Raw genomic sequence first — 21,847 nt, forward strand, 5'->3', positions numbered from 1 at the left:
GGGGTCCCGGTGAGGGGCTTGGACGCTGTCCTGTGAAGTGGCTGTCCCTGGAAGGTGGGCTACCTCGAGCATGGCCCCTTATGTCCTGTGTATCAGAATCCTTCATTACCATGTTTTGGAGGAACAAAAATACAGGGTAAGTAGCAATCACATAGCCTTCTTCGTCCGTTTGAACAATGAGGGAAACCCACCATCCCAAGAAGCCTCCCTCCACTTAGCTTGGATGGAAACACAGCCTCTCACGCCTCCTCCCCGCCTTCCCTCAACATGCTCTGAACACACAGCTTTGAACGAGGAGCCATGTTGGATGTGGAAATCAAGTTTCACTTAGGATAAAGGGACGGGTGAGAGATGGTCCCTCAGGTCACACCCTTAGAGGTGGGTGGAGTGGGAATGAGGTGGGAGGGCGCCTCTGCCATCCCTCCACTGTATCGCCTGGAGGAGCTGGTCACCCCTGTCTTGGACATGGGGCACATGATCTGAGGAGCACGCAGAGGCCACTGAGCCTGTCGGCTCTTTGGGATGCTGTTCATAGCTCCAGGGTCTGCCCTCAGGCTCTTCCCTTTTCCCTCCAGCAGAGGCTCAAGAGAGCCCTGGGCCCTGCCTCCTCCCTGCTCGCCTCTCCCCTGCTTACTGTCCTGCCACTCGCCAAGGGCCTGTGTGGACGCTCCTGGGACACTGGTGAGAGGCTGAGTCCAAGGCCTGCTCATGGAGATTCCGACTCTCTCGGCTGGAGTAAGGCCCGGAGTCAGCCTTCTAGCGGCCCAAGTGCTTTCAGGCCCAGTCAGGTTGGAGAAGTGTCCTATGTTCAGACTCTAGCCCCTTCGTAAGGCCTGTGGACCTCCGGCTTCAGCTCCCAGCCCGACAGCCCGTCCTGCACGCCTGCCACACAGAACTGCTTCCAGCTCCCCCGACCGGCCTTGCTGATTCTGATCTCTTTGCCTTTCCCAGGCTTTCCTTCAGCCCGAAACACGCTGCTTCCCCTCACATGCAGTTTGGCTGTCTCCAAGGAGACCTTCCGCACAGCTCAAATGGCCCCCCTCAGGGACGTCTTCCCCAGTTCCTTCCACAGGCCTCCTAACCGCTGCGGCCAGACTGTTTATCACACTGATGGACACAGAGCACTTCCTGATCTGGATCTGTGTCCCCGGCCCCTACCACGTGCCTGCTGCATGAAAGGCATTGACTAAATGCCAAGCAGCTCAAAGAAAGAAAGAAAAAGTCCCTATCAAGTAAGGCTGCCTGACAGAAGAAGAGGGGCCACTGCTTGCTACAAGGATCAAGGTCATTTCTGAAGGATTTGGTTCATTCGCTCGACATGGCCAGTCCTGCCTCAGGGTCTGTGAGAAAGTCGGTCCCTGGCAGGGCCAGGCCCAGCACCCAGGCTTCCTAACTGCCTCTGGTTTCCCCCTGACGCCCAGGCCTGCTTGCCATGCCCTTCCTCCCCCTCCCCCAGTGCTCACGCATCACAGACAGTGGAAGGGGCATTAAGCTTCCATTCTGAGCCTGGAAATTGGGAGATAACATAGTTCTCAGAAGAAGAAACAGATGGGGGAGGAGAGAGCAGACAATGAGGCGCTAGCACAGGCGGGGTGGCCGAGGCTCACCTATTCAGGCAACAGGACAGCAGGGCACCTCCAGGGAGCAGCCACCTGGCTATGCATCTCTGCACACTCCAGCACACGGGCGTGCACACGCACGTGCACACACACGCACACACGCTCTCCTATGTCGCGCCTGCCTGAATTGTCCAAGTCCCAAGGAGAAGAGAAGCACGGTTCTTACCTTGCCGGCGTTAGCCTGAACCACTCCCCCAGGCAGCTGGACAGGGAGTCCCCCAGGATGATGGGACAGGGACCTCCTCTGGAGATAAGGACTTCCCTGCCTTTGATGCCCCTCACCCCACCTCTGCCCTCACTCTGCCAGGCATCTGTTCCCATGCCCGAGTCCAAACCACGACTTTTCATTTCATAATCCTAATCACAGGAAGTGACTGGGATTAGGAAACTATTTGAATGCTCTCCCTCCTATTCTACCACGCCTGCTCTGGGGGGGCGGCATCAGCACGAGGAGAGGACACCTGGCTTTCACCTGCCTGTCAGTGATCACTACTATCTGGGCCGAGTCACTTTTCTCACCTGCAGAATGAAAGCAGATTCAGGGAGAAAGGTGCCGGAGCGTGACTGAGACCTGAAGTCATGTTTGTGACAGTTTTCCATCTTGAGAAAAGACAGAAAAGTGCTCAGAAATAGAGTAGTCATTTGCTTAAGACATATGAGAGGCTATGAAGAAATATAGGAGTAGAATCCAGAAAAGCAATAGCCCATTGATGGCAACATTGTTCACAATACAAGGTAACTGAAAATAATCCACATGTTTATCGATAGTAGAAGGGATGATTTAGTGTATTTGTAAAATGGAACATTAGAGATCAACGATATTGAAAAATGGTAACTACATGGAACAACGTGGCCGATTCTTACGGGTTGTAGAGCAAACAGAGCAAGGAAAAGAAACAGATGAAACTAAACCATACATTCTGTAGCGACACATGCCATGCCTATGGGGTCACACTAATGGGGAGCAAGAGAATTATTAACACAGATGATTATATAATGGCCTCCTCGGTGTGGGAACAGAATGGTGGATGACAATTGGGGAGAAGAGTTTCAGAGGCAGAGTAATGTTTTATTGAATTGGGTGGTGAATATATGGATGTTTATTATTCTTTACAATGAACATTATATGTATACACATCTTGTATCATATGTAGAATGTGTGTAATAATATAGTATATATAATGTACATAAACATATTTCATAATTTTTAAAAATATAGAAACTACATTAAAAAAACCCATTTTACTATATATGTCAAAGAAGATCTGGGTGAATGGAGAAATACTTAGTGCTCACAACATTTACTGTATATGATAAAGATGAAAATTTTCATTGAATTTAAAGAGTCAAGTGTGAGTTCAGTCAAGACTCTATATTTAGGCAAGAATATTTAAGAAAAAAATTATAAAAGAAAGGAAAGAAGAAAAGGAGGAGAGGAAGTTTATTCTATAAAATACAGAATTGTATTATAAGTTTATAATAATTAAAATAGAGAGGAATTGATGCCAAAATAAACAGAGTAATGTAATATAATGAATATAGTATATATATAGTATGTATTAGTATATGTACCTACTATACATAGTATATACACATAGTATAAAAATGGATCCTACATTTTCTTTCTCTAATAAAGAACATTTACAAAAAATATATATAACTAATATGATGCTCAGTAGTGAAATATGGGACATTTTTCCTGAGTTTAGAAACAAGGAAAGTCTATCCAGTACAATAGACTATTCTATCCTATCCAGTGTTGTAATGGAATAGTATGATACAACTAGAAAAGGAAAAAAAAGCATAAATCATGAAACAAATAAAATTATTTGCTGATTCTATTATTATAGAAAAATCCAAAGAAACTACAAACTCTTAAAATTAAGAAGTAAATTTAACAAGGCTTCTGGCTACAATATCAATATATAAAAATCTATTGCATTTCTATATACTTAGCAATGAACAAGTTGAAAGTGAGATTTATAAAAAGTACCATGAAGAAAAGCATCAAAAAATATCACTTGCCTAGGAATAAAGTCTGACAAAGATCAATGCAAGACTTTTGCATTGAAAACTACAAAACAGGAATGCCTGGGTGGCTCAGTCAGTTAAATGTCCGACTCTTGATTTTGGCTCTGTTCATGAACTCAGGATCATGAGATCAAGCCCCACGTCAGGCTCCCTGCTCAGTGGGGAGTCTGCTTGTCTCCCTCTCCCTCTGTCTCTCCCCTTGCTCACATACTCTCTCTTCCTTTCTCTAAAATAAGTAAATAAATCTTTAAAAAAAACCCTGCAAAACATTACTGAAATTAAAGATCATGTGAATAAGCGGAGGAATATACCATGTTCATAGATCAGAAAAATTATCGTTAAGATGTCAATTTCTCCTGAATTGTTCAATGTATTTGTTTCAGTTCTATGGAGCTGTGGTAAGGAAGTACCACAAACTGGGGGGCTGACACAACGAAAATGTATTGTCTCACGGTTCTGGAGGCCAGAAGTCCAAAATCGAGGTCTCAGCAGGGCCATGTTCCATCTGAAGGCTCTAGAGAAGGATGTTTCAGGCCTCTCTTCCAGCTCTGGTAGTTGGCTTGTGGCAATTCAACTTCAGTCTTCATGTGGCGTTCTCACTCTGTGCGTGTCTGTGTCCAAGTTTCCTCTTTTTATAAGGACATCAGTCATATTGGATTAGGGACTCACCCTACTCTAGTAGGACCTCATCTTAATTAATTACATCTGCAACAATCCCATTTCCAAACAAGGTCACATTCTGAGGTACTGAGGGTTAGAACTTCCAACATACGAATTTTTGCAGGGGGGGGGCATAGCTCAACCCATAATAGTATTCAATGCATTCTGATCTATATTACAACAGTTTTTCTTTCTGGTAGCAATTGACGAGCTGGTTCTAAAGTTTATATGGACGTGTAAAGGATATAGAATAGTTAAGACAATTTTTAAAAAGAACAGCGCTGGAGGACTTAGCTAGTAAATACCAAAACTTAGAATAAAGTGACTCTAATTCAGACAATGTGGCAGTAGTAAAAGTATAGACAAATAGAATAGACTAGAGTGCCCAGAAACAGACTCACACATGTACAGGCTCCCAATTTACAACCAAAGCTCCACAGCAGGGCAGTGCAAGAGATCTTTTCAATAACCAGTGCTGGGTCAGTTGTATATCCATCCTGGAAAGGAAGTAAATCTTGACCCCTTGACCCCTACCTCTTACCATTCACAAGAACTAATGAGAGATCGATCATAGAACAAAATATGAAAGCCAGACAAGCTCCTAGAGAAAACAGGAGAAGATCTTTATGATATTGGGTTAGGGAAATCTTTCCTAATGGGGGACAAAAAGTACCAACTTTAAAAGACAGAAATGATAAACCGGGCTTCGTTAGAATTAGGAAATCTCTGTTTATCAGAAAACACCTTTAAGATAGTGAAAAGGCAAATCACAGACTTGGAGAAGATGTTTGCAGTATCTATCTGCCAAACAGATACCTGAAATTCTTAAAATCACGAGAAGACAGAAATGAAGTTTAAAAATGGACAAAAGACTTGAGTAGGCATTTCCCAAAAAGGATATCCAAATGATCAACAAATATGTGACTAGGTGTTCAAAATCACTCGTCATTAGACCAGTACAAATTTAAGTCATGATGTAATACCACTGCATTAAAGAACAGAGGAAACATGAGCAAAGCATGTAAAGAGTTTACAGGAGAAGAGGAAGTACAAACAGCTAATAACCATTAGGACTTGCATTGTATTTCTGCTGGACAGCTCTGTCCTAGCATATTGCCTGGCACATAGTAGGCACTCAATAAATATTGGTTGACCAGATTAAAAATAATTATTATTATGTTATTTTTGTAGTTAACATTTTTTTTTTAAAAAGATGCTATTTCAATAGAGACGGAGAGCATGGAGCACAAGCCAGGAGGCAGTGAGGGGCAGAGAAAGAGGGAGAAGCATGCTCCGCACTGAGCTGGGCTCCATCCCAGGACCTTGAGATCATGACCTGAGCCGAAGACAGACGCTTAAGGGACTGAACCACGCAGGAGCCCCACAGCTAACATTTCTTAAACGCTAATGTGCAAAGACCATGCTAAGTGCTTCATATGTGTCCTTTTACAGAGTCTTCTCAGCAATGCTCCTCAGGAAGAACTCACTTTTCTAGGCGAAGCCATGAGGTGTAGAAAGGTCAAGTAACCCGCAGGACAGTAGGTGGCGGAGTCAGGACTCAGACCCAAAGTGAGTGAATGGAGGAGACCAAGCTGAGTCGCTGGCCACAGCCGCGCCACTTTTCTCTGCTGCGTTCCTGAATGTCCACGACACGACTGCGGAACCACCTGTACCTTGCACGCGCGGCCTTGTGGTTAAAAACTTTGTTAGTTCTGTGGAGGTTTATTCATGAAACATGTTAAAAAGGAAGAAATGTTGCTCATTCTAGCTCTGAATGAGTCTTCCCTTCACATAAAAACAGCCGTCATCTTTGCAACCGCGTAGTGATCGTGTCCTGCCCCCAAGGGCTGGGGCCCAGAGCTGCGGGATTTAGGAGACTGTGGCTCGGTCCCTTTTGGATCTGTCTCTTCCTTCAGCTTCCATGACTCTCTCTTTCCTGGTTACCCTCACTCATTTCTTTCTTTCTTTTTTTTTTTTTTAAGATTTTATTTATTTGGCAGAGATCACAAGTAGGCAGAGAGGCAGGCAGAGAGAGAGGAGGAAGCAGGCTCCCAGCCAAGCAGAGAGCCCGATGTGGGGCTTGACCCCAGACCCTGGGATCATGACCTAAGCCGAAGGCAGAGGCTTAACCCACTGGGCCACCCCGGCGCCCCTCCTCACTCATTTCTAATTGCTCCTCCTTGACTCTTCTTCCCGCCCCTGGTCTGTCCCCTGGAGCTCGTCTCTCCAGTCTTGTGTTGTGTGGGTTTCCAGAGGGACATCATCTTAATCCAAGCCATCCAAGCATCTACCTCTGCATGCTGTAGACCCCCACTCCACACCCTCATGAGGTGTCCCCTCTGCCAGGCGCCTCCATGCTCACGTTCCTACCGCGTGCTCCACAACTGGCCGGGGGACACCCCCACCTGCTCAGACACTTTAACTTGACACGGAGGCATCTGAGTGGATCATCTTCCCCTTCTCCGAGTCTTCCCGCAGAGAGTGGCATCATCAGTCACCCACGCCAGCAACTGAGAAGTTTTCTCTCCCTCACCTTCCAAGACAACAATGCTGCCCCTTTCCCTTCTCGTGGAGGCATCTCCTCTCCCATCTCCCTTGCCTCTATCCCAGTCTGGAGCACTGGGATCGCCATCACAGACCTGAACCCGCCTCCGGCCTGGCCCCCCCTGCTCCAATACCGTGGCTTACTACAGCTACCTGCTGATCCTTCTAAAACCTTGTGACCAGAGTCCTCATGACCAGTGAAAAGTGGCCCCCAGCAGGCTCACAGCCCTGATAGCCCCTCAACCCACCTTCTCCTACTTCGTCTCATATCCTCAACCCCTGTATGCACTCCACACGCCGTTCACGTCACCCTGGAGTTCACGTTCCATGAACACGTCTGCGTACTCCCCACCTGGAGGGTCCTTCCTGCCCCACCTGGGGGGCCCCAGCCAGAGTAAATACCCCCTCCTTGTGTCCTAACACCTCTCACTGCGGTGCCTTTTGGGTGGGTTCATCTTTTTGTCACTTCCGTGTGTCCTTAAGCTCTAAGCAGTGGCTAAGGCCTGAGCTTTGGAATCAGCTCACTTTGCCTTTGTCACTTAGTCTAATTCACTGGCAACCCCAGGAACTGGTATTATCATTCCCATTTTATAGATGAGTACATCAAGGCTCAAAGAGACTAACAACTTTGCTCAAGGTTCCCTAGCTGGTACATGGTGGCCCCAAGACATCACCGATTGTCTGGGGACCAGTTTTGCAGAGGGTCAAGCTCAGGTCTGGGAATAAGCTTGATCAAATGAGACGAAGGCAATGAGGATGGTGGAAATGCATGTACTTGTTGAAGAGACTTTCTAAGGAGGTTCTCAGGGCTGATGGGCTTGGGTCCTGGATTGTGGGCGCCGCTCCCCACATCGCCCCTCCCACGTCCACAGGGATGTGGGTTAAACACTGTCCTTCACCTCCATCCTCCTCTTGTGGAAGGCGGATGCCTGCAAGTGCACTGGGGCAGCACTGCGGGGCCTGTAAGTCACCCCCCAGCAAGATTCCCAAATCTGATCTTGCAGAGGAGGATGCCAAGACCCAAGGAGGCCTAGGAAGTTGCCCACAGTTAACAAGGCTGGGGAGCGACCCCGCCCCAGGCCCAGCGAGGCTTGGAAACCACACACCTGGCTGTGTTGCGTATCAGGGAGAGTCCCACCCAGGCCCCACCAGACTGCTGCTCTCAGATCAGCGCCCCCCAAGAATGCTTTCCTCTCGAATCAGAATCCCGTCCCCAGGGCTTGACAGGGGTGGTCACCTAGGCATGAGGACAGCTGCTCAGTGTGCCCCTCCCACACTCGGGGGGTAGGCAGGAAGGGAAGAGGACCTGGCTTGGCTAATGGAGGTCTAACCTGGCCAAGCAGAGTGGCTCAGGTGTTGGGTGGGAGAGGGCTCCCCGAATCTCAGAAGCTGCTTTGGGGCGTCTGAGCCATGGCAGCACCACGGCTTCCCAGAAAGCTGCAGCTCGTCATTGCTCATTGTGGCCTCCGGCGTCTGGAGCGAGTACCCGAGGCTGTTCTCGAAGGGGCCCGGTGTCCTTTTATCTTGGTGCCTGCAGCCCCTGGAACACGGCCTCAGGCAAGCGGCAAGTCGGCCTGGAGCCCCTCGGAGCCCTCACTCCTGGCCGAGGATTCCTCTATTCCTCCCGGCGACACCTTCCCCGGAGGCCCCTGGGAGTCCCTGGCCCGGGTCTCTCCCACCCTGGCTGGGAGATGCGGGCTTGCAGGGGCACTCTGGGGAGAGGCCTGTCTGCCGGACCCGGGGAAGCCTGTGCTTCCCGAGTGGAAGTTGCCTTTGGGGCCTCCCTCTGTGCTGCGGGGGCCTGCCTTAGAACTAGGATTATCTGGGGCCTCCAGAGGGAAGCCCTTTCTAGACCCCCTGGCCATGCAATTGCTCGTCCTGTGGTCCTGTGGGGTCCCTCCCTCCCAGGTCCCTCCTGCCCCCTCCAGCCTGGGCGCTTTTGCTGAGGACACACATGAGCCTCAGAAGCAGCTTCTCTCTGAGCAGAATTCCCTCCATGTCTGTGATCTCCTGCTAAGTTTTTTCTGGGGTTAAATTAAGGGACATGGTGGGTGAGGTATGGACCCAGATCTGAAAAGTACAGAATTGGACTCTAGCAACCTGGGAGCAGCTTGGCCTGGTCACTCCATGGAGTTCAGTTTCTTCTTCTGGAAATGGTGGATGGGGCTCACAGGTCCCAAACTAATGTTCCCTGGAACCCCAGAATTCCATGAGGTATTAATAGGTCTCCTATGAAAAAGAGAATTCAGGTCCTGTAAGTTTGGGTGATAATATATGCTATGTCATTCTCCTGCCAGGTCATTAGGCCCAGAATCATTTCGAAGGAAGTCCCACAGTGAAAACTAAACTAGACTCAACTAAATCAGCTTACATTTGTCTAACCCTGCCTTTCTCAAAAGTAACAGACCCCAGAAGCCCTTTCCCTCAAAATAAGAGTCAACATCCTGGACACCCACTTGGGACGACCCAACCAGATAATGTCTCAGGTTCCTTCTTCCCGGGGTAGGCGAGACCTCTCCACCCCAGGGAAGGAGCAGGCAGCGGCTATACAGAAAATCCAAGATCCCACAGAGAGGTCCATCTGCAAGTAGAAAAGTCTCCCTCGGGGGCAAGTGGCAGTCCCTCCCAGCTCTATTTTATGTTTTTTTTGTTTTGTTTTGTTTTTGTTTTTAAGAAAACCTAGTGCTGGGGCACCTGGGTGGTTCAGTGGGTTAAAGCCTCTGCCTTTGGCTCAGGTCATGATCCCAGAGTCCTAGGATCAAACCCCGCATCAGGCTCTCTGCTCAGCAGGGAGCCTGCTTCCTCCTCTCTCTCTGCCTGCCTCTCTGCCTACTTGTGTCTGTCAAATAAATAAATAAAATCTTAAAAAAAAAAAAAAGAAAGAAAAGAAAACTTAGTGCTAGGAGTCAGAGACCAAAGAGGGGAGACTTAAAAAAAAAAAACAAACCTCAGTTTATACTCTGATTCTTTGCCAATTTGATTATGCCAATTCACCTTAAAATTAACAGCCTCAGTTCGCCCATCTGTGAAAAGGGAGAACTAGGGCAGCTTGATCGGCACCCGTTCAACACTAGCCTTCAGAAGTTCCCAACCTGGGGTCCCCAGACACCAAATGGGGAGAAAAGCAGAGGCTATTTCTAATATTTAAAGAAGCCGAATGGAAATTATACATTTACCATGAGAAGTGTCTTTGCTTTTGACTGATATTGTATCAACTCAGTATGGCAGCATCGGTTGTCATGGGGACAAGGATTATTATGCAATAGAAATGGTTGGTTTGTTAGGCAATTTTTTTTTCCTTAACAAACTTAGTGTCTTGAAAGTAATAAACAGATCAGCTGGTAAGAAAAGGTAAAGAGCTCCTGACTCAAGAGGGCCCCTGACAGGTTTAAAAGCGCTATGGAGGAGAGCAAAGGGGTGGAGGGGACCCAGGGGAGGTAAGGGCGTCCCTAGGGAGGCCCTGGGGGAGACCCAGGGTTGTGTGGGGGGAGCGTGTGTCGAGGGTGTGACGAGCCTGTCGCACAGTGGCTTTTCAGGGCATCGTGGGAGAGGTCTCCGCGGGCCGAGACAGGGGCCGAGACAGGGCGTGGAGCGCTCCCTTCCCTGAGCGGAGGGAGCGGAGCCCATTCAGGTGGGCTCAGGACTCGGGCCAGTGTGGGCTCCATGCAGCTTCTTAGAAAGCCTCTGCCAGCACCAGTGTCTGAGGGTTTTCAAGCACTTGAAAGTTCTGACTGAACACGAGCAAAGTCCTGCCCTTTGAGCCGCCTGAGTCACCTCTTCACAAGCTGCTACGTCTAGAGACGCAGTCTGTGTGGTTCACGGCTGTTCTAGATGCCGTTCACTAGGAACAGCCTCACTAGACTCCTGTTGTCCTTTCTCCCCCTTGGGCTCCTTCCCCCATCCTTTCTCCCCCAGCATCCAGCTCCATTTCTGTACCTGCCTTGGGAGCTGGGCCCACGTGGCTTTTCTCTCTCCCCCAGGAAAGCAATGGTGTAAATCAGGTTGGTAGAGCCCTACACACCACCAGAAAGGCAGTTAGCTTTTTCCAACTCTTCAGAGCAGCTAAGACAACAAAGTCTTTCTCTGGCTAATATTGATATTGTTAATAATATCTCTTGCTAAGAATTGGGCCATATCTGTGAAAATTTAGAGGAAACGAGAGGACAGGGGATGGGGGATTCCATCTCCCCCAGGACCCAAACCAGACTGCTGGCTTTAGCTAACTGGTTAAAGCCGGAAAGGATTGTTCTCTAGCGTATCTGAGAACAAAGCATTTTACTGTGTGTTGTTTTTTTTAATTATGTTAAATGACTGCATAATTAAATGCATAATTTGGGGTAGAAGAGTTATACATTAATTAAACTGTAGGGGAAAACGGGAAAGACATTGGACTAAGAAGATCATTGGGGGCACTGTCTACTGCATCCTTCCAGATTGTCTAAGCTATTTTATAATTCTCTAAGTTGTGGAAAAATGGATAGTCACGCAAATGACTTTTGTCCACCCAAAAGCCAGTTGTATTTAGTGGATATTCCCATGGATACTGACCAGCAAGATATTGCTGATTTTGCATTTATTTGTAAATGTTTCTCAGCTTTCCAGATGTCTGTATATTTGTGTTTTGGATTCTCTTTTGCCTAGGTGGTACCATGGTACTGGTTCTCTCTTTCATTAATGACTTAAATCACATCTCTGACATGTGTTCCTCTTATAGCTATTATAGCTACATGAGAGGCACGATCATGCCCTCTTTTAAAAATTATCTTTTTTTTTTTTAAAGATTTTATTTCTTTTATTTGACAGATAGAGATCACAAGTAGGCAGAGAGGCAGGCAGAGAGAGAGGGAGGAGGAAGCAGGCTCCCTGACGAGCAGAGAGCCCGATGCGGGGCTTGATCCCAGGACCCTGAGATCATGACCTGAGCCGAAGGCAGAGGCTTAACCCACTGAGCCACCCAGGTGCCCCTAAAAATTATCTTTTGACACATCTACAGAGAAAGGGCCATGTGAGGAGAGAGTGAGAAGGTAGTCATCAGCAAGCCAAGGAGAAAGGCCTCTGCAGACACCTAATCTGCTGACACTTTAATCCTGGACTTCCAGCTTCCAGAACAAGGAAGAATAAATTTCTGTGGTTTAAGTTATGTAGTGTGTACTATTTTTTTATGGTAGCCTTACCAGACTAAGACTGTATACCCAATTTGTTCATCCATTCACTTATTGGTGGATATTTTCTTGTTTTCTGTTTTTGGCAGTTAGGAATATACAAAAAATGATCTTTTGATGCATTTGTCCAACTAATATTTCCTAATGTAAACCAGACATTATGGTTGGACACCCAAGATAGAAAAATAGACAGCATTTTAGCCTTTGAGAACAGGCTAGTGTGGGGAATTAGCAGCGGTGGGTAGACTGACAAGTGACCAGATTCAGTAAAGATAAGGAGTGCTCTATTACTCAGCAATTTAAAAAAGGATGAGATCTTGCCATTTGCAACAACACGGTTGGACCCAGAAGGTATTAGACTAAGTGGAATAAGTCAGAGAAAGAAAAAATACCATGACTTTACTCCTGTGTGGAATATAAAACACACACAAAAATGAAGAAACAAAAAAGTAGAAGCAGACCCATACATACAGAGAACAAATGGATGGTTGCCAGAGAAGAGGGGGTAGGGAGATGGGCAAAATGGGGGAGGAGAGTGGGAGCTACAGTCTTCCAGTTATGGCCTCAATGCGTCATAGGGATGAAAGATGCAGATAAGGCATATAGCCAATGGTAATGTGATGACGTTGTATGGTGACAGATGGCGGCTACACTGGTAGGGAGCTTAGCATAACGTGTAGAGTTGCTGAATCACTGTGTTACACACTTGAAACTAACGCAACGTTATGTGTTGACCAAACTTCAATTTAAAAAAGGAAGAAAAAAGAGATAAGGAGAACTCTAAAGGTGGAGGGGGTTACCGGTGGCCTTAGTCTGAGTCTTCTTGAAGGAGCGAGGAAGCAATGCTTCCTGGTACCACCTGTGCAGATGAGGAGCAAGAGGGGAGAATTCTCTGGAGTATCAGCCTCATGCTGGAACCTTCCTGGTGCTTCCATTTTGAGGACAGACAGAGATGAGGACTAGCAGATGGCTCAGATTCCAAAGGGCCTTGTGTCCTATAATATACAGAACTGATTGTGGGTAAGGTCTAAAATTATGGAATAGTGTACAGTTTTATTTGTTTAAGATTTTATTTATTTATTTGTCAGAGAGAGAGAGAGAGAGCGCACAAGCAGGGGGAGCAGGAGGCAGAGGGAGAAGCAGGCTCCCCGCTGAAAAGGGAGCCTGACGTGGGATCATGACCTGAGCCAAAGGCAGACGCTTACCTGACTGAGCCACGCAGTGACCCCGAGAGCACAGTTTTTGACTTCTCAGGTCTCCTGGCATACGTAGGGGAACCAATAACCTGGTCCGATAAGCCACTGATGATTTAGAGTCACTGTCGAAATGACATGGTTGCACGGGTGTTTAAAAAAAAAACAATATAAAACCAAAGGACATTCCAGACTATAAGGGAAGAAGGATTAGAAGCAAGGGCACTAGCACTTCAGGGCAGGCTTTCCAAAAGAAGGCAGTGACGGGGAGTTTGGGGTGGACGAACTGTGAAAGTAAGGGGGAAGAAGCCGGCTGAGGCAGGGAGAAGTTGAACCACAGGGCAGGCCTGACCAAACCAGGGCCAACCCAGCATGGAACTCTGGGGTGAATATTATACCTCTGAGTGTTGTGTGTGGGGACAAGATGGCTGGGCCTTCGTGTCCCCAGAATAAAGTACAGTCACTCTGTGGGGATTTGTCTAGTCACTGAATCAGGAAGGGCAGGTTTGGGGTGAAGCAGCTTTCTGCCCCTGAGGCAGACGCTGAAGGAGCTGTCAGACCCTCAGCCCCCACACCTGGGTCCCACCCCGGGGCCCCAAGTCCTTCCTTGGAGAGAGGTGTGCGCGGTGCAATTCTGGGTCCCCTACAGTTCACTCCTTGTTCCATTCAGTTTGCTTTTCCATACATGTTCAGACAGCGTCTCTTCCAGGATTATGGCGAATGCTTCTTCCTGAGGAGAAACTCTGAAAGGGGAGTTAGTAGGATGAGCCACCCCCCGGGGGTGCGGTTGGGTTCTCTCATCATCGCTTACCATTCCTCTGGCTTCAGAGCCTGGTCTGATATGACCCAGACCTCCTCTCCAGGAGACCTGAGCCCCTTTGTAAGCAGAGGTTCCTATAGCTTTCCGTTTACCATCACTACTGGTCGAGAGAATACAAAAGGTGCTGAGTCACCTGTATTAAAAGACAATTTTCTTTTCAGAAAAAAAGAAAAATTCAGGACCCTCAAACAGATACAAAGAGGGATGAGATAAGCGTATACATAGAAAATTCAAGAAAGTCAAAAGAGCACAAGCATATTTGGCACTAAGGGATATTGGGATGAATTGCAAGTAGGGACAAAATTTTTTTAATGCAGTGTGGAATACATCAATTAAAATCACTCCCAGAAGAGACAGAATTTACATAGAATTACCTACAATTTACAAAAAGTTGAAAAATTACTTGAAGACAAGGAACACAACCAGATTCTGATAACCCGGAAAGGTGTGATATAAATGATACCTAGTGTCTGCGGAAACAAACCTTTTTTTCTACCTTCGGGTGCCAAACGTAATCTTCCCTGCCCTCAGTGTGTAATAGTGGCCCTCTCTCTTCCTGGTGATCAAGGTCAATGACACTATCAGGAAGGTGATTCCTCTTCCTGTCTGCTCGTGCTTGGACATAGGAAGCCCCCAATTCCTGAGCTCATAATTCAGTGGGATTACCAGTCCTGCAGAGCTGAGTTAGGGGGACAGAAAGCAGAAAGTGGATTAATGAACATAGTGGTAAGTGGAGCTACTCCTGCTTCTGCTCCTTGGTACTCAGATCCTTGTGTCCTTTTTGTGGGCACAGTACCACCATATACATATACAGGTTTTTGTTTCAATGCATGTACCGAACCTTGGAGGATGACACCCACACTCCGCGTGTTGCCTCTGATGTGGCACTCTGTGTGTTCACTATACCATTTCGGTGCTCTTCCAGGCTGGCAGCTGAGAGATGAATTCTATGCTATGATAGAGTGAACTCCATGTTCACGAGCTCTTTCACAGAACATCTATGCTGTAAAGTTGGTCCTCTGGTCTGAGGAGGTGATAGGATATGGAATCCCATGCCAGTGGATCGAACACTCCATAAACCTTCATATGGTGGTGCTGGTTGAGACTGTGCTGACCCATGACCTGTATATGTATCTATTCTTCTGAGAACAAAGAACAGATATCTGAATTTTCTAGAGTGGAAAGAGCCCGAGGTAGTCAAACTGCGACCAAGTGGTTGGTTTGTCTCTTGAGGAAGACCTATCAATATGGTGCTCTATTGGGGACTCGTTGTTGGGTGCTGCTATAGGCAGGATAGCTTTAGTGGCAGCAGTAGTCAAATTATCTTTGGTAAGTGAGAGTCTTTGCCGTTGGCCCATAAATAGCCTTCATCGCTGCTTCCACATTTTGTTCATGTTTCCGTTGTGCCAACACTGGAGTGGCTGATGATAGAGGTTGGCTGAGGCCAGTGGGCTGAGTCATCTGTCTACTTGATTTAGTTCTTCATCAATGGTGGATGCTCTCTGGGGATTTGAACATATAATACAAAGATTTTCCCCCTTTGAGTCCTCTTCTATAAGTCCATCCACACACCTTCATCCCAGACCCTTTATCCCTAATTTTCCTATTTTTCCTCATCAGCTAGCTGGGCCATTTGCCAATATATTCTAACCTCGGGACACTTCTTTTTTCTACACCAAGGGCACTACTCAAAGCTCTGAATATTGGGAGTATTTTCTCTTATTACTATCTTTTAAGGCCCCTCCCCACCTCCCTTCACCCCGTATGAGGCTATCCAACTTCAGCTGGCTCTCACGTATGGAGTCAGCCCATTCATGCAACAACTTAGGTTCTCCCCCTCGTCTTCCAGTTGGACTTACAGGATCCCTCATCCTGCCATAATGTGCCCAGGAAGAGGAATCTCTGGATAATTATGGTAGATGACCGGGGTCTGGGTTACCTGTTCAGGCAGGCTGCTTGTACCCTCTCCTCCTGTTGGAGGTCCCACTTCCACTTTATGATGGGTTGTTGCTGGGCTAGTCTCATTGGGTCTTAGAAGACCCTACATTTAATGGGCGATTTTGGTCACAAAGTACTTGGTGATTCTTTCTACCAGGGCCTCCTAGCAGGTTAGGGGCTGTTTTCCAACAATCTACAATTCCTCACTGCAGATGGCATGGCCTTGCTGCAGAGCCCTGGGGCTTGCCTTGTGATTCTCTCACAGGAACTTGCCACAGACTCCACATGGTGCCTTTCCTCCCCAAGGATTCCTCTAATCCCAGGAGGCCTGTCAGATCGTATGGATCTGGACTCCCTGCCTGGTAGCCTGTGCTGGCTGCAGAGAGGTCTTTTCTGCTCTGGGATTCACTTAAAGTTGGCTGCCTTCTCTGTCACAAGGTGCATGAGTCAACAATATCTCTAGGTATCGAATATGCTGACTCAAGAACTTGCGGAAGAGGCTCACCAGGCCTGTTTCCTTCTTCACAGTGAGGTAAAAGATGCAATAATTTGTCTTTATTTTGCAGATGTCCTGGTTGCTGGACATGACCCCTGGCCTTCTGAAAATGTTAGAGTTGTGCAGGTTCCTGAATTGTTGCAGGGTTTAGCTCCAGCCCTCTGGAACACACTTGTCTTATAAAGGTCTCCAGCAAGCCAGTCATCTCTTGGTCATGACTCAATAGGCACTGATGAAATAGATGAATGTGTTGTTCTGTGGATGTCCAGCTGGCACAGGTGTGTTTGAACTTAATATGGCATTGGAGCAAAACTATTAATGTCTATTATTTCCATGGAAATGTGAGTTGTTTCTGATCTTTTGTTTTGACTGAAAGGAAAAAGAATGCCTTCCCCCAATCAATGGCTGTATACTATATTCTTGAGGTGGTATTGATCTGGTCTAATGAAGATGCTGTATCTGGCACTGTGCCGGCAACTGGGGTTATTATACTTGAGATTGTACTAGTTTAGTGACCCTTCCTACTCCATGTGGTTTCTTCAGGGACCAGACTGGTCAAACTAATAAGGACTGAGAGGAGGAGGTAAATAGAATATGGCAATAAATATCTACTCTCTTCTCCCCACAATATGACTTTACATTTATTTATACATGACGGAAGTTAATTTGAGACTTCCACTTGGCCTCTTCCAATATGATAGCTCTTATTCTGCAGACCAAGGATGCAAGTGGGGGTTGGGCCAACCACCAAATAGGTCCTTTCTATTTGAGTGAGCCCATGGATGCTGAGGATCTCTGTAAACTGGACGTTGGTCAGTACTACATTTATTATCTGGCCCCCATAGGGCCCACTCTAACATGGGGGCCATGATGATTCAGGTCTTGGGCCATTAATGACAGCTCATGACCTATGTCCAACCATTCTCAAATGTCTGGGTATTCCCTTTTTCCTAATGGGTAGTTACCTAATCATTATTGTGTATACTTGCCATGATATTGCAGAGTTTTCCCTCCTATGGACCCAGCCATCTCTTTTGACAGCAGTTCTGGGTCTGAAAACTGGCTTGTTCGGGCAAGGGATTATTACATTTTACTGGGGCAACTGCCCTCAGCTTTGAAGTTGCCCATCATTGACTTCTGCTAGTATAAGCTAAGTAGTACAAGCTGGGTGACTGCTCATCTATTTTGTCTCTGGAGACACTGTTATAGGAAGTATCTCATACCTCTCTGTGGTTCTGGCCCTCTTGGCTGCCACTCTGAGCTTGCCATCAGGAGAGTAATCGTGACTTCCTGGCTTTGGATGGTTTTAGGTTGCCACCTGGCTCTGTTGTTTCAGAGTCCTATCATCCCTGTTGCTGCTATCAGCCAACATTGTTTGGTAGAGGTATCTTTATAGAAGAGTCACCTCTGATTTTTTTGTTTTGCTAGTGTACCTCTGAACCTCAGGACCTTTTCCATGGTGTTTCCTCTTGCCTTTCCAGCCGTAGTATATCCAGCATGACTGCTTCTCTGAGACTTTTAGCTCCATCCTTCACTGTCTGCCAAGGCAGTTCTGGATTTTAGCTCCACTCAACTGGGCCATTTTTTAACTCAAGTGGGCCATCACTTTTTCCATGTTTCTGGTAGCCATGCTAGTAGCAAGTTTGCACTAACTCCTGGAATCTTTACTAGGGAATTAAATTCCATAACTTGGGGGAGTACTTCCAAGTCAAAAACTCTTCTCTATTCAATCTTCTATTCTGGCTCCTTTCTTCAGGCATCCTCAGGATCTCCTCCAACTCCTATCAGTACCTGTGTACTATCTTATGGTCCCTTTAGTGTATAGTCTCTATCTTCCCTTAGCTGGGCCAGTGTGGTCCCAGCTGAGTTATGAGGATCCTGAGTGGTGCATGTATTGTCTTGCACAAGAGAAATCTCTTTAATGTCTCCTATCATGGAGTAGGGTTGGGGAGTTAGTGAGGATTACAGGGAAATACGTCTATAGACTAGGACTTTTCCCAGGAGCTTGTCGAATTAAAATCTTTTGGAAGGGGATCCAATTAGATGTTGTATCTGATGTGTCCAATTTTCCCGATAAGGACCCTGACCTTGCATAACAGATCTGTCTTGGTCGTCTGTCTTTGAAATTCTGCTACTCTATTAAGTCCTGGCTTGGTCTTCATTCTCTCCTTTTTCCCTTTGATTCCTGCTGTAGGAAATGAGAATGCTGTATGCAACTAAAGAGGCCGTTTTCACATCTGGCTTTCAATTACCTGATACTTGCCCTCAGTGGTTCATTAACCTTCTGTAGGCATCAGTGACACTTAGAAAAGCCATCCAATCTTAGCGTCCTATAGCTACTGTCTCCTCTCTACATGGATATGTCAGTGATAACAGAGTCCAACTCTCCAAAATACAATTAAACCTATCATTTCATCTTATAATTGCATTTCTGTATGAGTAGGAAAAAATGAGCTGTTATATCATTCCATTAGATGCCTAAGACTCCTAAAGACAAAAGGCCATTTAAGATTATTTTTCAGCTTAGTGAAAAAGTTAAAAAAATATTTCATCCTTGAAATATGTTTGTCCTAAACTCTTACACACGTTAGTCTTAAGAAGAATCATGTTCAGGAATCCCAAGAAACCCAGACAGAAAAACATGCAATCACACAAGCCATTCGCCAATGACAAAGGAGTCAGCAAACTGTTGGAAAACAGAGCTTGTAATAATGAAAAAAGGACAGAGTTTGTAACCAATCACTTATTTTCTTTTAAAAACACATAACCACATTAACTTTTTGCTTTATACAACCATCTAGAAACTATAAAACAGTACCACATTGTGCATTTAACCTACTTATCAAGAAGGGAACTCCACACATCGTAAGAATTCTACCCATATAAGAAGGAAAAAGGAGACAGCTAATAGCATAGTCACAGATACAACATGAGTCCAAGCAAGCATCAATTCTTTGACGTCACCTTTTCCATTTACCAGAGTGGAGAGAGTAAGAAAGAAAGCAAGGGAGAAAAAAAGAGGGGAAGAAGCACCCACAGAGGACTAATCACATTCCATAGTAACTTTTGACAACTATAGCTCAGGGTTTCATAGAATAGTATCATTTGACCAACACAATGTGGTAGGGGGGTGAAGGAAACATGAGTAGAGGGAGAGGGTTTGAAAAGACAGATACATTTTACACCCTATTCCCCTCCTAAATAGTCTTCATTGATACAAGCTTCTGTGCTAATCCAGAATATAGCAAAAAATTAATCTTAATGTGATAAAGCTTGAATTCTGCTCTTTTTGCAAATGTGAGTGGATCACAATTTTACTTTACACTTCTAAAGAATAACAATGCCATGATCAATTACAGCATTCTTTCAGGATTCCCCATGATCTTTCTCCCTATTCCCACCGTGCTGGTGTTACAGGACAATCAGGGAAATTTGGGTAGGAACTTCAGGAAGTTTGGGTAGTGAGATGGAATCCTTGCTCTTTCTTGTAAGTCCACACCTTTCTGGTAGTAAGTCTTCCCTCTGATTTGGGTGGTCCAGAGGAAAGGGCATAGGAAGAACTAAGGTAATGTGGTAGAAGTTTAGTCAAGTAACTGGTTTTGAAGGTATACAAGATGAGACTGTAATTAGCAGACACACTGAATCCAAGGCAAACAGTTGGTTATTTGATTGTCCTCCTTAGGTTGATGGCACCATAAACAAACTGAAGGCGGCTTCGATATACTAATAAAATAAACCAAAGGTCTGCTACAAGGAAACATATTTTAGATGAAAATAAGTATAATGATTCTTTTCACTTCAGGGGAAACACTCATCTTGTCCCTCTTACTTCCTCTTCCACTGTAAGTAAGCAAATATATGATGGAAGGTTGTTTTTATGGGGCAACTCAGTATCAAGAGTTTTGCCAATTTCATACAAGAACGGCCATTATGAAGTGTACCAATCAGAAGGCTCATCTCCATTCCCAGGCAAACTACTCATATTGCTTAATCTCTTTCGAATCTAATGAGATGATTTTACTTTTTCATGTGTGGTGAGTAGAGTGTGGTTTAATGCCAGTTAAATTACTGGTCTGTAGCACTGACCATTACAAGCTTCTTAGGCTCTAAAATAATCAATTCTATCCCACATTATCACTGTGCTCTGACATTGTACAGATTGAAAGTATAACGCAGAAAGTTTGCTTTTAAGATTTACTATCAAGATTGATACCTGAAATGTAGAAATGTATTTAAGTAATTTGCAAAATCTCATTTTAACTCTCCTAATCATCATAAGCAAGAAATAAAATTTAGATGCATTATAAAATGAAATAAGCTGATAAATCTGATTTATTCTTCTTTACCTTTTTCTTGAAGTGCTACCATAACTTGTATTGTCTTTAACTAGAAACTACTGATTTTATATGTAATGATGCTGGCTTTATTAGATTTGAGAAAAGTGTGGCAATTTTGTAGTTGAAAAAGCCACAGATTCGATATGATTTTTTTTAATCTGAGAAGCAATCTTAATTAAAAAAATTTAAATATGTTATATAGCAAGAAGTACTTATTTTCTGAGGCAGGAAAATTTCATGCAAATTAAGGAGAACTGTATTCTGAAATTTGTTTACCAAACAGTGCAATCACTTCAGAGAATCTTAAGTTTTTGAATAAAATAATGCCATGGATAGGGTTATTTCCTAAATTAGTTTCCTTAGGTTAAGAAGTTTTCCTAGTCATTGCTTAGGAAATTGCATTTGGGCATTATTTCCTGAATAATGCAAAGTTAATAAAAAAAAAAAATGATGGGAAAATAAAGGCAGGTCTCTCCCAGCACAACCACTAATGGCGACAGCGAGGCATGAGTGATGCCACTGATTTCACACACTTTTTAACTGCCCTGCTTCTGGCTGCCACAATCCAACACCTGCCCACTCTTCTCTGCCATCTCCACAATCATTTTAATTTCTTCACCTAAATGTCTGTTACTCTGATGCCAGTACAACTCAGTAATAGGTTACTTGTTTTTTATTCTTAACTCGCCTTAGTTCACCTCTTAAGAAAGGATGCACTGCTTTCTGTAGTTATGAATGTACTTTGGTCAGACTATGGTGGAAGGAGACCCTATATCAACAACTTACTTCTGGTAAAAATCTATTAAAATCTTAAAACTCTCATGCTGAAAACTTTGGGGAGTTGCAGATCCTGGGGGCTAGGCCCCATTTTCCTTAAGAGGCCATATAGGTTACTGATGAGGAGACTAGTATACTCTCACAGCATTGCTTCTGACTCTGAAGCTGAGCAGCTTTCTTAAGTAGAAAAATGAAAGACACTGGAAAAGAAAGTTGCATATGGGTTTTCAACTTCTTTCCATTTTCCATAAAATTACCACTATAACCTAG

At 45.4% G+C, this 21,847-nt stretch overlaps 1 protein-coding gene across 2 annotated transcripts in view; it reads right to left on the reverse strand.

Moving 5' to 3' along the window:
- KIAA1614 (KIAA1614 ortholog) overlaps window positions 1-10,067 on the reverse strand; it is a 48,525-nt gene extending 38,458 nt beyond the window's left edge. Inside the window, exon 1 of one of the 2 annotated variants that reach the window (XM_032862714.1) lies at window positions 10,031-10,067. The gene's annotated coding sequence lies outside the window, so the exon portion shown is untranslated. Of the gene's footprint in view, window positions 1-4,102; window positions 4,125-10,030 lie in introns of those variants that run through there. The other variant, XM_032862716.1, reaches the window with a different exon arrangement.
- Between the last annotated feature and the right edge of the window lie 11,780 nt (window positions 10,068-21,847).

The sequence above is a fragment of the Lontra canadensis genome, unplaced genomic scaffold (assembly GCF_010015895.1).
Source record: "Lontra canadensis isolate GAN:19392208 unplaced genomic scaffold, GSC_riverotter_1.0 scaffold24, whole genome shotgun sequence".
Lineage (NCBI taxonomy): Eukaryota > Metazoa > Chordata > Mammalia > Carnivora > Mustelidae > Lontra > Lontra canadensis.